A 13,092-nucleotide genomic window follows, 5' to 3' on the forward strand; every position below is an offset into this window, starting at 1 on the left:
AGAACTTTCGACCCATAACAGCAACAAACTAGGTGAGCTGATTTGTCTTATTCGCACACAGAGAAGCTGCCTAGGAGCATAGAATTCCTTTTTTGTCTATGAAGGTATCATACATTTATTTATTAATTAAATCTTTAGTATATTTTTATTGTAAAAAAAATGAATCTCAGACTCGGTGGGGAAGACTTATTAGCCAATGCGCCAAGTTATGAGAAATACAAATCCAAGGACAGTCCTCCAATTAGCCAGTGAAGGAAGATTTATGTAGTAGAAGTTTGCTTGGGTAGGGTGGCAAACGAAGGTTGATATCCCAGATTAAACCGGAGAAAAAATAAGAAATTGCTTCTGAACAGAATGAATCCAAAAACGCCCTTAGCCTTGTTTATGATAGAAGAGATATGGAGATTAAAGCTTAAAAGTACTCCAAGATCTCCGTTCACATCTGTAGATACTTGTATGTATACATTTTTGGCTTTGCATGATCTTATAATTTCTCCTATCATATCGTGACTTAAAACTATTTTTCGTAGATCAGAGTGGTGGTTAGAAAAGTGCCTGCAGTTATCCCCAATTTAGTGTCGATATGTTGTTGTGCAGTGGCAAGAAAATGTTTTAAGTTTTTCGGCTTGGTCATCGTGTCACGAGCACATCTCTAGCTATGCTGTACCCTTTTTCTTATATTTCTGTATAGTATTTGTTTTTGCTTCTTTTCGGGCTTATTTTTTGGTTCGCTCTGCATCGCATTTGGTCAAAATTGCAATGCCGTAGACTTTAATTGCCATTTCATGTAGCAAGCAGGCAAGCCAGCCAGCCAGCGGCAACTATTTCTAATTGATTGCCTAGGGTTTGGTCAGTCTTAATGAGCCATGAGCGCGCCACTTTTATGGCTCAGTCTAACAATCAGAAACTTTGTTTGGGCACACGCTGCGTATGCGTAATTAAATCATTTGGAACTTGTGCACAGTTGCAGGTGCGTCTGTGCACTGTGTGTGAAGTCGCAATAAAAGTCATATAAAATAACAATAATAATAACAGACACATTCAACTGCTCCTCAAGGTAGCGAATCAAGAGCCGCAGGAGCCCAGCATGAGGCCTACCCATCGATTCCCCCCTTATCACCTCCACTGCCGTATAAACATATACGCCCGCACTCACTTGAAGTGTTTAGGCAAACAACTCATTGAATAAACAAGAATGCTTTCTCCGAAGATTGGCGCAGCTGTTCCGGCCCATCCCTTTTCATTTGTACTTTTTCTTTGCTTTTTCCCGCCCTCCCCTCCTCGCCGTCTACCAGGCTTCAAGTTATTGAAGTGGACATTTATAGCGAAATCGATTCATAAATTTCAATATAAAACGGTATGGCAACGCTCTCTCCACTCAAGAAGTACAGTACGTACACAATATGCTAAGTAGTTTATCCAAATCCGTATGCCTATTGGCATTTAAAATATTGTTAAACAGTAAGTAACTCGCAAGTAAAGATGAATGTTCAACTTTTAAGACATACATATTCTGCCTTCGATTGAACATTTTTTGTACGCGGAATAATAAATTTAATAATAATTGTACCCACCTAAATGGAGGCATAATGGCGGAAATTTTACCATTTGAAAAGACTTTAGAACAAATTGAAATATTTATTAAATAATGCAAGATGCGTTAAAATAATAATTTAGGCATATGATTAACAGGAAAACTTAATTAAATCCAACTCAGTTCCATTTGAAGGCAAAAAAGTGAGCCATTGTAATGAAAGTGTGGTCGACTTCAGATTGCGAAATTTTTATCTAAACATTCAAGGGGGGAGGGTGGTTTCGACATTCGAAAGTTATTATGACAATCAGCGGACAATCATTGTATTCCAAAATATTTCGATAATAATATAACTTAAATCAAAACTTATATATAAAAATAAAAAACCAATGTAAATAAATCTAGACGTAAGCAAACATATGTATTGTAAATACGTTGATACTCATAAGCTTAAGGCATTAGCTGCTATAGCTTAAATGAGAAACTACTTGCAATTGTAAGTGGAATTAATAATAATAATACGTTTTTTGAAAAGAGTCGACAACCGGTCAGCTGTCGGATTTTGGAATTTCACTTTCGGTCAAATAAAATATCATACAAAATGTTTTCTCGTCAACATTATAGCTAATAATAAATACAAGGTATAATTTTTCAAAAATCGAAAATGGTGCAAATCACTTCCAGTATTTTTAGCTAGCAGAAATCGTTTTAAATAATAAGGTATAGTACAAGTGTACGATGTAGGTATCTAATACCGGCAGAATTGTAGCGCTTAACCTATAGGAGAAAAAGTGTCCTGAACAAACCCAAGGATAAAGGCATACTTCTCGGCCATAACTCACTACAAAATATATGGCCACCAGTGGCCAATTAAGTCACATTTTCTCCCCCTACATCTATACTCTTGTACCAACTATGCCTGCAAAACGCTTATATCCTAAACTTAACCCATATCCGTCCCTTTGTTCGGTGAGGACCCCCTGTGATGGGAACTAGTGCGTTTCAATGAATGTTCTATACCCTTAGAAGGTCTTCTTCTTCCGACATCTTATGACTTTAAACTGAGATTTCTGTACTTCAATATTATGTCTAGAGGAATAAAGTGGAAAACAAATCGTAGTGCTACTTTTTCGTTTTTGTCTAAAAAAAAAAAGAATGAAACTTGCTAGTTTCGAGTAATTCAATGAATGTTGATGAAATTTTCCAGCGATCGGCTAGACGCGCAATTTTCACAAAAAGCAGAAGAAGAATAGTGATACCACAACTTAAGAAGAGCTGATGGGTATTACAATATTGGTTGAAATTTGAAAAACTTTTGGGTATCGATAAAAACTGTTGTTGATGAAAACTGTGAGGAGCGATAGGCGGCTGGCCTCGGATTTCTAAGACAGTAAAAAACTTCGCGTCTCAAACTACAAGCTACTGAGTCGAAAAATGGTTTAACAACGTTTTTTCGAAAAATAGTCATTGTGTAGTCATGACTAGATGGAAAATAATCGCCAAGTCCATCTGTTTGTTTGTTTCAAACACCACTCTTCCACAATTCGCGCTCAAACTTTGCGCCGAGAATCAGAAACCTCCTTTTTGAAAAATACTATTTATTTAAAATTACGGTCATTACGAATTACGGACACAGTTGGTCATAAAGTTCGCTGCCCGTGATAATGGGGGATTAAAATATTTTGTGTGTGGTACAGTGAAACGCTTCTGTGCAGTAATACTTGTATATTAGTTTGTTGCATACATATAGAATACAAACATAATATGTACAAGCTGATCCGAACACGCGATTTTCTCGCTATCGATAACATTCAATGAATTTTTGTATAATCGAAGGACCGTTATCGATTTTCATACCGCTTTGAGTAGTTTTGAACGAAGATTATTTCATCAACCGGGCTACTTAAGCAAAATTAGAATACAAATATTAACGCTATTAATTCTAAATTGGAACATATCTGCCAAAATGAAAAAATTCGGAAACCGTCGCGTACAAACATTGTGATCTGAGTCTTCTATATCAGTAGAAATTAGGATGTGAGTGGATTTCATTACGATTTTTGGAAATTCGCAAACTTGTGATCAATTTTAAGCTCTCGAGCGAGGTCTGTATCAATAATTTCCCATTTCCAATTGTTGACAGCGGGTCTATTTGTGCGAAGTGCTTCGTCCTTTGCGTCGAAATTTGCGGAACAATAATTGCGCATATTTAGCTGAGAGAGTATCCGAGCCATAGACCTTGCTTACAATTTCAGTCCAAGCATAAAATAGTGTGACCAATACCTTACGAATTTCAATATATTAGGGCTGACCAATTAAAAAAAATTTATTTCTTTTTCTCTAACCTTATAGCCTGGCATACAAAACAGCCGGAGAGTTTATGCATAATTTTCAAATTTTCAATTTGTTTTTTAAATTTGCGTTGTCTAGGAGAATTTCAAAGCCACAAATCGGTCGTTTATATATACTTGTAGTATAGAGAGATATGAAAAACTCATTTGTTATTATTAAACTCCTGTACTTTAAAAGCATATCGAACAGAATGTTCTACAAGAAGCTATTTTCACATCAGAATAGTCCTTATTTTTTATCTGCAAGAGACACACTATTATAAGAGAAATATTTGTATATTATTCTGGCATATATTTAATTGAAATATACATATCAAGTTATTTGAAAGAGTTCAGAGAGTAGTTGAATATAGAATGATTTTCTTATTATTTGTGTTCTTTGTACTATATAATTGGAAGTATCGAATATCTACAAGGAGCATTGCAATAGTCTGTATTTTTGGCCTGCAAGTGACACACTTTTATAAGAATAATAATTAATAATATTTAATTGAAATATACATACATATCAAGTTATTTGAAAGAGTTCATAGAGTTCAGAGAGCTCGAACAATTGAATATTGAATGATTTTCTTCTGTAGGTACTTTTGAATACAATTGGCGTGCTTTTTCCAAATGTCATCTAAAAACCGAAAATGTTATTTTTTCTTTTTTCGAAAATTTTGCATCGGACATTTGTGGAGGAAGGAGCAAGGCTTACGCACAGTATTGGGCTTATTGGGGTATTTTGAAACCACAACCGAGATGGTTTTTGTATTTTGAAGAACTTGTCGACGTGTACAGAAGGAGGTGTGTGCCTTCTGCATATACGAGGATATAGTTTATTCATAGAAGTCTAGTCAAAGCATCTTAGTTTTGGGTAGCGGTTTTTAACTAAATATACATGCATTACTCTAAATATCTACTGTATGAGGCATATAGTAGTATGTGTATATGTATGTGTGTGTTCCATGTACGGGTAGGTTGTCATAACAAATAAAGTGCTGGGACCAGTGCTCCTGTCCACAGCCAACAGCTGGGAGCGGGACAGTCGAACAATTGGTCGCAGTGCAAAGCCGATTATGTGTGGAGCGCGTATCCTTATGAACCACCAACGGGACAGTCCTTGCCAATCCTGCTCGTTTGTGCGGCAACTAAGCACAATTGAGCATATTATGTACATATGTGTATCTGTATAGTATTTAAATCATGTTTGCCATTTGCTTTGTGGCATCTTTTGAGGGGCATTAGAGTGCAGTCACTATTGTATCGTCCTGTGTATCATCATTATAGGCAAAGGAGCAGAGGACTCTTGTATGTAAGTATGTGGGAAAATGCTCGTAGCCGAAAATAGCTAAACATCTATAGATACGTACTCGTACATAAGTAAGACAAAGGTGCTTGCAATTCCTTAGTTGTTGTCGACTGAATACTTGTAATAATCTGGAAATTCTTTGAAATTCCATTTTGTTATTTAAGTGTGTGTGAGTGTAAAATCTGATAAACCTATTTGCATCTTCATCATATTAGGCAAAGTAAATGTATTTGTGAGTGCTGGCAGAAAGGGATACCTCTTTGGCGGACGACTAAGCTTTCTTCATCTCTGTTCTGTTCTTTGTTTACATTTTTTGGGAATAATTTTGATTCTAAATATTTGTAAAACGAGAACTATGTTATGGTACAAGTATGTCCAAACTAAACTCGAATTAAACTAATTCGTGAATATGTGCACGCCACGATTATATAAAATGCATTAAGAAGACAGTCAAAAATTTCGCCAGACATCAAAGCCCTCTAAGAAACAAGTTTTTAGTAGATTGTTCGCCATTTACCTTCACTTATATCAGCAGATTGAGATTGTGGAACTGTCCAGGTCGAAGTTTATAAGATATATACCAGCATATAGCAGCTACTCGTATATGGCATATGTGCTTTTATATAAGCCGATTCTTACAATATATAAATGAATCAACTCTGCAGTCACATATTAGCAATAGAGAGGAAGTGTGTGAAAATTAACAAGTTGAGGGCTTTAAATATATTCAGGAAGACCCCCACTGAGAGGGTTGTCCTTTCTGTGGAGAACAATTGTTAATGTTTTCTTTCAAATAGCTTGAATTTCTGCAGGAAAGGAGGCAATTGTTGGCATAAAGAACTAGAACACTTTATGTCTTATTTTTCGTTCAATTGTTGTTTCTTTGTTTCAACAATTTATACAATAAAAAAATGTATCTTTTGTTAAATTCGTTTGTCTTCCCTAAGGATAATAAATTTGCTCTATTGTTTGTTAATAATATGTGTACTTAAGAGCTCAATAGCTTTGCTTTCGAAAACGAAATTTACTAAAGAGAATACGATGCGATAAGAAAATACGCTGACTTTTTAAGAACTAGCTCTAGTCTGTACTTTTATTAAAGTGATATTTATTTCTTAGTTGCTGTAGCTAAAGGATGCATTAGGAAAAACTTAAAACGCCTAACCGTGCAGAAAAATGTGCTTCTATTAGGAAACATTTTGAATTTTTTAGAAAATGTTCATCTCAAATGTAATCCCCAACAAAGATTGAAACAATTTTTCTGAAAAACATTATTAAAACATTATATCTCAGAAATGTATTTCCCCCTAACATTAGTCAGCTGCACAGTACCAGCTGTTAGCATTTAAACACTTTTATGAACTACCCAGGACGTAGCTGTAAATAACTTGAGCCCGATCTCTTTATGAACTCACACTCTGATAGAGCCCGTTGTTGTGTTTTAATGTCGGCTGGCGATGGCGGACAAAAGCATCCTTTTCTCTTCTATTTGTACGAATATATTGTAGCTTGTACGAGAAGTCGCTGGACACAGAGCCTTTGCCCTTGATTTCTGTGGCCCTTTTATGGCAGCATCTAGACGGCTTCATTGAATGGTCCTGGGTTCCAGGACTCGCTTCTCTCAAAGGCAGATTCGTGCAAATAACAAGTGACACAAAAAAGACAAATACAATTAATAAAGCAACTCAATTAAATAACAGCTGCGACGAAGACAAAGACAACGACGGAGACGAATATGAAGATGAAGACGATGGCAATAGCAACGACAACGACAATAACAACAAAGCTGTCAAAAATTTTCCCAATCGTTTAATTTTTTTTTATATGGCTGCAGCAGTGGGGCTTCGCTTTTGCTGCGTTGGCCTCGAAATATATAAATAATAATGATAGCGAAAAATGTAACTAATTTAATTAAAGCGCGCGCCTGGCAATACTGGTCGACCAGCGGATTGTTGTCGCCTTCTTCTTTATTATTTTATTATTATTATTATTATGGCTGGGCAACTGGATTCTTATACAAGAGTTGCATAGTAATAACAAGAGCAACGCCTTTGCCAAAAATCAGGTCGTTGCTGTTTCTACTTATAATACTTGCTATCGTACTCGCAACGCACACGCATTCAAATGTGTCCACAGACACACATACTAGTACTTACATACCTACTCCCATACTATACATACCCATACATACATATATATATATATATATATATATATATACATATGCGAGTATATACAAAATACAAACTTACAAACTCCAGCACTTTTGTGCCTTTCGAAAAGTTGCGTGGCCCGTCACTTTATTTCTTCAGCACCTTTGCCTGAATCGAGCACTATGATTATATAAGTAGTGTTTGCTTGAATGTAAACTACAAGTATATCTTGACTTAACTGGGAAACCATAAAGTGTCAAAAGTCTTGGTGATAGCTTGGAAGGTAATCGTAATTCGTTCCCCACCATTTAAGAGACTGTCAAATATCGTGTCGCTGCGTTACTTTTCTTATGAGTTCCACACTTATGTGAAATGTGTTATTTCGATTAAGAATATTAAATCCGAAAATATCGAATTGACGTCGATTGCATTTGTATGCACCATTGAAGTCAAAACATTGCTTCGTCATCTTGTGGAACAAAAAAAAAAACCAAAGAAAAATCGTTTTAAAACTTTGCCGGTTTATCGAAAATCGGATCAGCATGCATTTTCGATTTTAATTCTTTTCCCACCAATTCACGGGAGAGACTGTCAATTATTGGGTTTCTAGGTTACTTTTGTTTTGAGCTCCACATAATGTGAAAAGTTTTATTTTGAAATTAATTTCAAATAGTTTTTAGAAATCGTTGCGTAAAAAAGCTCGCGATAAACACCGCGTAAGGTCCATTACGAAGTGATAAAAAAATCGAATTTAATTCATGCATGCAGCCTTCCTTCGTCTTTATATTTGTTATACGAATGGAAATAATTACTAGGTTCATTAAACAATGGGAAAAAAGGGATTTCGATTCTAATGATTTTTATCGAAATTAAAAACGGAAACCAAGAAAAATCTATTTACATTTTTATGCTCGTACATGGAATTAGTAGCTCAGATGATGATTCAGTAAAATAAACTATAATAATAAGACAACAATAAAAATATAAAAATATTTTTTAAGCGATAATGGAAGTTTTTCATTTTTTTTTCAGTATCTTTGTTCATGAAGTGACATTCAAAAGAATGAAAATTATCTGCATGTTAGCTAAAAATTGTCCTTAAAAGTTTGAAGTTTCATTTACTTGAATATTAAAATATTATTAAAATGATTTCCATTTAATTGTTAGCCTACATGCTGAAAACTGATTTATTAAAAAAGCCATATATTTCAACTACTGAGCATTGTTTCTTAATTTAGAAAAGAAACGAATATGGATGTGGATTGATTTTGAAACTGAATTTGTTGCTATTGAAATATATTTAAATTCCATATGTGTGAAAACTTTATGTTCGTCATATTTTGATCCAAAACTATTGGGGATACTTTTTGTACTTGAATATTTACGCATCATTACGATACCCTATCAACAGAATCTTTTGAAGTGAAATTTTTTATGCAAGGGTTTTGAATGCTGGATCGGCACGGGTGGCGGTGGGTTTTTCAGCAATTTTTTTAGTGGGTTTCATAGATATTTATAGCTGTGTTTCTAGCTATTTTCTATCTTTTTTTTTGAGTGGCTTTCTAGGCGTTTTCTGGCGGATTTGTTTTAGCAAATTTTCTACTTTTTCTCTAGCTACTTATTTTTGGTTTTCTTCCCATTTTCTGGCGGGTTTTCTAGCTATTTATAGCGGATTTTTAAATAATTTTCTAGCGGCTTTATAGCTCGATTAGCGAAAGCGATAACCATTTTCTAGCCATTCTTTTCAAGCGAAATGAAAAATTGCCAACTATTTTTGATGAATAGCCCCTCCCCAATCTAAAACAAAATTAACAGAAATTAAATCTTCCAATACTACCACTAAGTTTCACATCTATCGTGTGTCTCCCTGACATACACATTTTCTTTTTAGTACACTACAAAAAATGATGCGTTTCTGATCTCACAGCTGTGACTAATTGCGAAGCGTCTAAGTGGGGAATTGGTTATTTATAGGGTGTTTCAGTGTTCGGTGAAGTCAAAGATAGCATTTTCTTATGCTGCATAGTTTTTTTTCTGCTTTTTTGTTGACTTGATTCATTTTTGTGTTTGTAAAACTGGCGGCGCGACGGCATAGGACAGACGCGGCCGCTAACAGCAGCGCACCTGCAACCGCTTAAGTGGAGCCTTGGGCGTGGGGGGCGCGGTCTTTTGCACAATTATTTATGCGTTGTGTGATTTGTCGCTCGATTCGCGTCGCATTTTACGTATAATCGCTGCACTGACAGCTGTGCTGAAATGGAAACCCAAGTCTTAGCTGAAAGCTTCCTATGACTTAGATATTGTCTAGCGGGTATGCAATTAGGCAAGCACTGCTCACGCGCTCACGCACGCACGCGTGCATGTACAGTGAAACCTCTCCTGGGCGGACACTCATCGTCGACCAACTTTTATCCGGCCAAGGGGAGTGTCCGCTTAAGAGGAACGTAGACATTTTCTTAGTTTTTGCTTATTTCATTTGTTTTTCTATTTAGGTGATTAAAATAAATTCATTTTATTCAATATGAAAAGTTAGTTATGAAATCTGTAAGAACTTAAATATAACAATGAAAAATACAAATTCATTAAAAAGCTTTACGTAATATATACAGCTATATTTTAAACCTTGTAAGTTTTTTCCTCAAAAACCAATTTTTAAATAAATGCGCTATAGTGAAAAAAACCCCACTACTATTGCAAATTATTATAAAATTGAGTTTTTTCCTTTTGCAACCATTTTGCAAATTATTATAAAATTAAAGTATTTTCCCTTTGCAACCATTCCTGAGCTAAACAACAACACATTTAATTTATTTTACTATATTTGTCCAAGCACTACTACTTGTATATAGTAATTGAGATAGAGAACTGAGAATAATTGTGAAATAATTAAATATCAACAAAAATATGTGCACAAATAGCGGAAGTTATGGAATATTTTATAAAAATCTTCACAAGGGTAGGAAGAAATAATTAGAAAGAACAGTAATATAAAAAATATGGATGATCTGATTTAATGAAGAGCAAAAGAGGTTTTCTTATAAATTTTATATTATATTTATTTATATTAACACGAGGTTCACATCCAGCCGAATTTCTAGAAAAAGTGTTCCTCTAAGTGGGGTGTCCAGTTAAAAGAGGTGTCCATTAAGGGAGTTTTCACTGTACATGTACTCGTATGTACGCACACACGTTGCGTATACGCCGCGCTGGCTCTGTTGTCGCAGCGACTAACAGCTTAATGGAAATTAATGAAAATTTCAAATCTAAGCGACAAACTGTTTGTAGTCGAGAGTGTGCGAGTTTCAAAAATTAATTACTGTATTTAAGCTTAATTTGCTCTGCATTTTCATGGGGCGCCTTTTTCCAGCTTGTTTTTGCTTTTTTCCATCTTGATTTCATTTGACTTTTTGCTAATGGTTCTGGTTGCTGTCACTCACTCCCATTGATTTAATTGCGGCTGTAATTTTTATTATTTTCTTGTTGCCATCATCTTATATACAAGCAAATTGATTGCAAAATGTTTTCCACGAATAATAACAATGTAAACAAAATGCTATTGTTGTTGTTGTTGCTACTTTGCTAAGTTGTGGGCGTTGCTGTTGCTGTTGCTGCTCATACTGTCATGCTTGCCATAAAGGTTGTACAAATACCACGCACTATAAATTATCTACAGTATACAAACGAGTACTATACTTTAAAGCACATCAATAATTCTCAAGAGCACTTGCAATTTTAATAACGAGTGACCAACGCAGGAGCAGGAGCCTCTCAGAAATCAACCGACAAAAAGATTCGGAAGAGTAGGTGATTAAGATTTAAAAGAGCATATCAAAATTTGGAAGAGCAAGTGAGTAAGTTTCGATAGAGTATGTACAAATTTGGAAAACAATTACAATTGCAACACCTCCAACAGCATATACTTAATAAGCTTCAGACAATGGGGATCGAACACAACTGGGAGATTACTAAAAAAATAAAATAAAATAAAATAAACATATAAGAAGAAAAACTTATATTAAAGTAAAGTAAACACCCCATTACTAAAACAAGTTTTGCTGTAAAAACAATTTTTCATCGGAGCTTTAGGTCCAACGGTTTGGTATCTGGGGAAGGCCTGGTGGAGCTACCTGAATAGTTCAGGGTTAATGTTGGTGACCAAAGTAAGTGGATATAGTACCTTAAATACAGCTTTATTTAAACATATAATAAAGCAGCGTTTGTTAACTTTTGAAAGTGCTTACAAAAATAAAACTTCTACTACTACTAAGTACTACTATTCTAAACAGTATGGGGCACTTGAAATAACATAAATAATAAAAATCCGTTTTAAAATATGCAAACAATTTGATTAAAAAACCATAATAATTGTAATATTTTATGTTACAAAAAAAAAGTTGAAATTAATTAACTGAATAGAAGGACATTTAAAAAATACATAAAGTGCCTAAGGATCGAAAGTATGCAAGAAATCAAAGGTACATACTATATGCTTTAAATAAATCGAAGTTTTCGCAGTTTGTTTTTTTTTTTAAGTAATGAATGATAATTCTATTGCATAGAGAATTGAGGGCTGATTAATTGCTTGGTAATAATTGAGTATTGTAAAAGCTGTTGCTAAAGACGGACGGCATAAAAAAAATATCTAAAAACATTAATTAATTAAAAAAGTTGCAATTAAATTAAAGAGCTGGAAAAAATTTCAAGTTGAGCCAAAGAACCATAGAGTGTTGGTAAATTCAGTTTTTTGTTTTTCTTATCGTCAACAACATTGTGAGCAATATAGCTGAAGGAAGATATTGAATAATATATACATATGTAGTATATAAAGTGCACACACAAATATAATTATCATATAATCTGATTTGAGTAGATTAACGTTAGTTGAAAAATGAATATATTTAAAACTATCTATAATGATAATATTATTATTGTCATCTTATTAATTATGCATTATCTCAATTGAGTTTTTTTTTGCAGATATTAAACATAATACATTTCAATAATAAGAAGAAGAATTGATTCTGATAATTCATCATTCTAATTTCATCAAACGACTGGCATCCAACTCGGCCCATTACGCAATAGGTGCAATCTACAGTTTTCCTGTACTGGCGATCTTTTGCATAGCCCCGTCTCGTTAATACGCCCCCACACATTCTCCGGAAATGAGATGCGAAGAAGACTATATATTTCGAATACAACAATGTATTCCTTGATTTTCATTCGAGCTGAAAAGAACTGCAATTCAAGGGAATCTTTCGCTATAAAAGCACCCTCCATCATTAAATTATGTGCAGCTTTTTCTGAGAAGAATTCGCTGCTCTCGAGCAGATAAGGCAAGTTTTCTGCCAATTGGCCTTAAAACATTCTAATTACAGTGAAAACTCTCTTGACCGGACACTCACGCTCGGCCAATTTTTGTCCGTTCAAGGGGAGTGTTCACTTAAGAGGATACTTAAATTCTTTATACAACGATCCAATGTTTTAGGAAAAGTGTCCGCCGAAGAGAGTGCCCGGATAAAAGAGCTCTCCATTAAGGGAGTCTTCACTGTATTGGGCTTTAACAAACGCTTTCGAAATAAGAACATATTTAGTCATTACATATTTATTTCTAATTAATTTAATTTCTTATAATAAATAATTAATTTCATGCAATTTAATTTATTTTCATTAAAAATTTAATTTAGTTTTATTTGATTATTAATTTTTTGTTTGTCATTTTTATAATTTTCTTTTTTTTTCTTTTTTTATATTATTAAT

This window comes from Scaptodrosophila lebanonensis, unplaced genomic scaffold (assembly GCF_003285725.1).
Source record: "Scaptodrosophila lebanonensis strain 11010-0011.00,11010-0021.00 unplaced genomic scaffold, SlebRS2 tig00000096-arrow-pilon, whole genome shotgun sequence".
Taxonomy (NCBI): domain Eukaryota; kingdom Metazoa; phylum Arthropoda; class Insecta; order Diptera; family Drosophilidae; genus Scaptodrosophila; species Scaptodrosophila lebanonensis.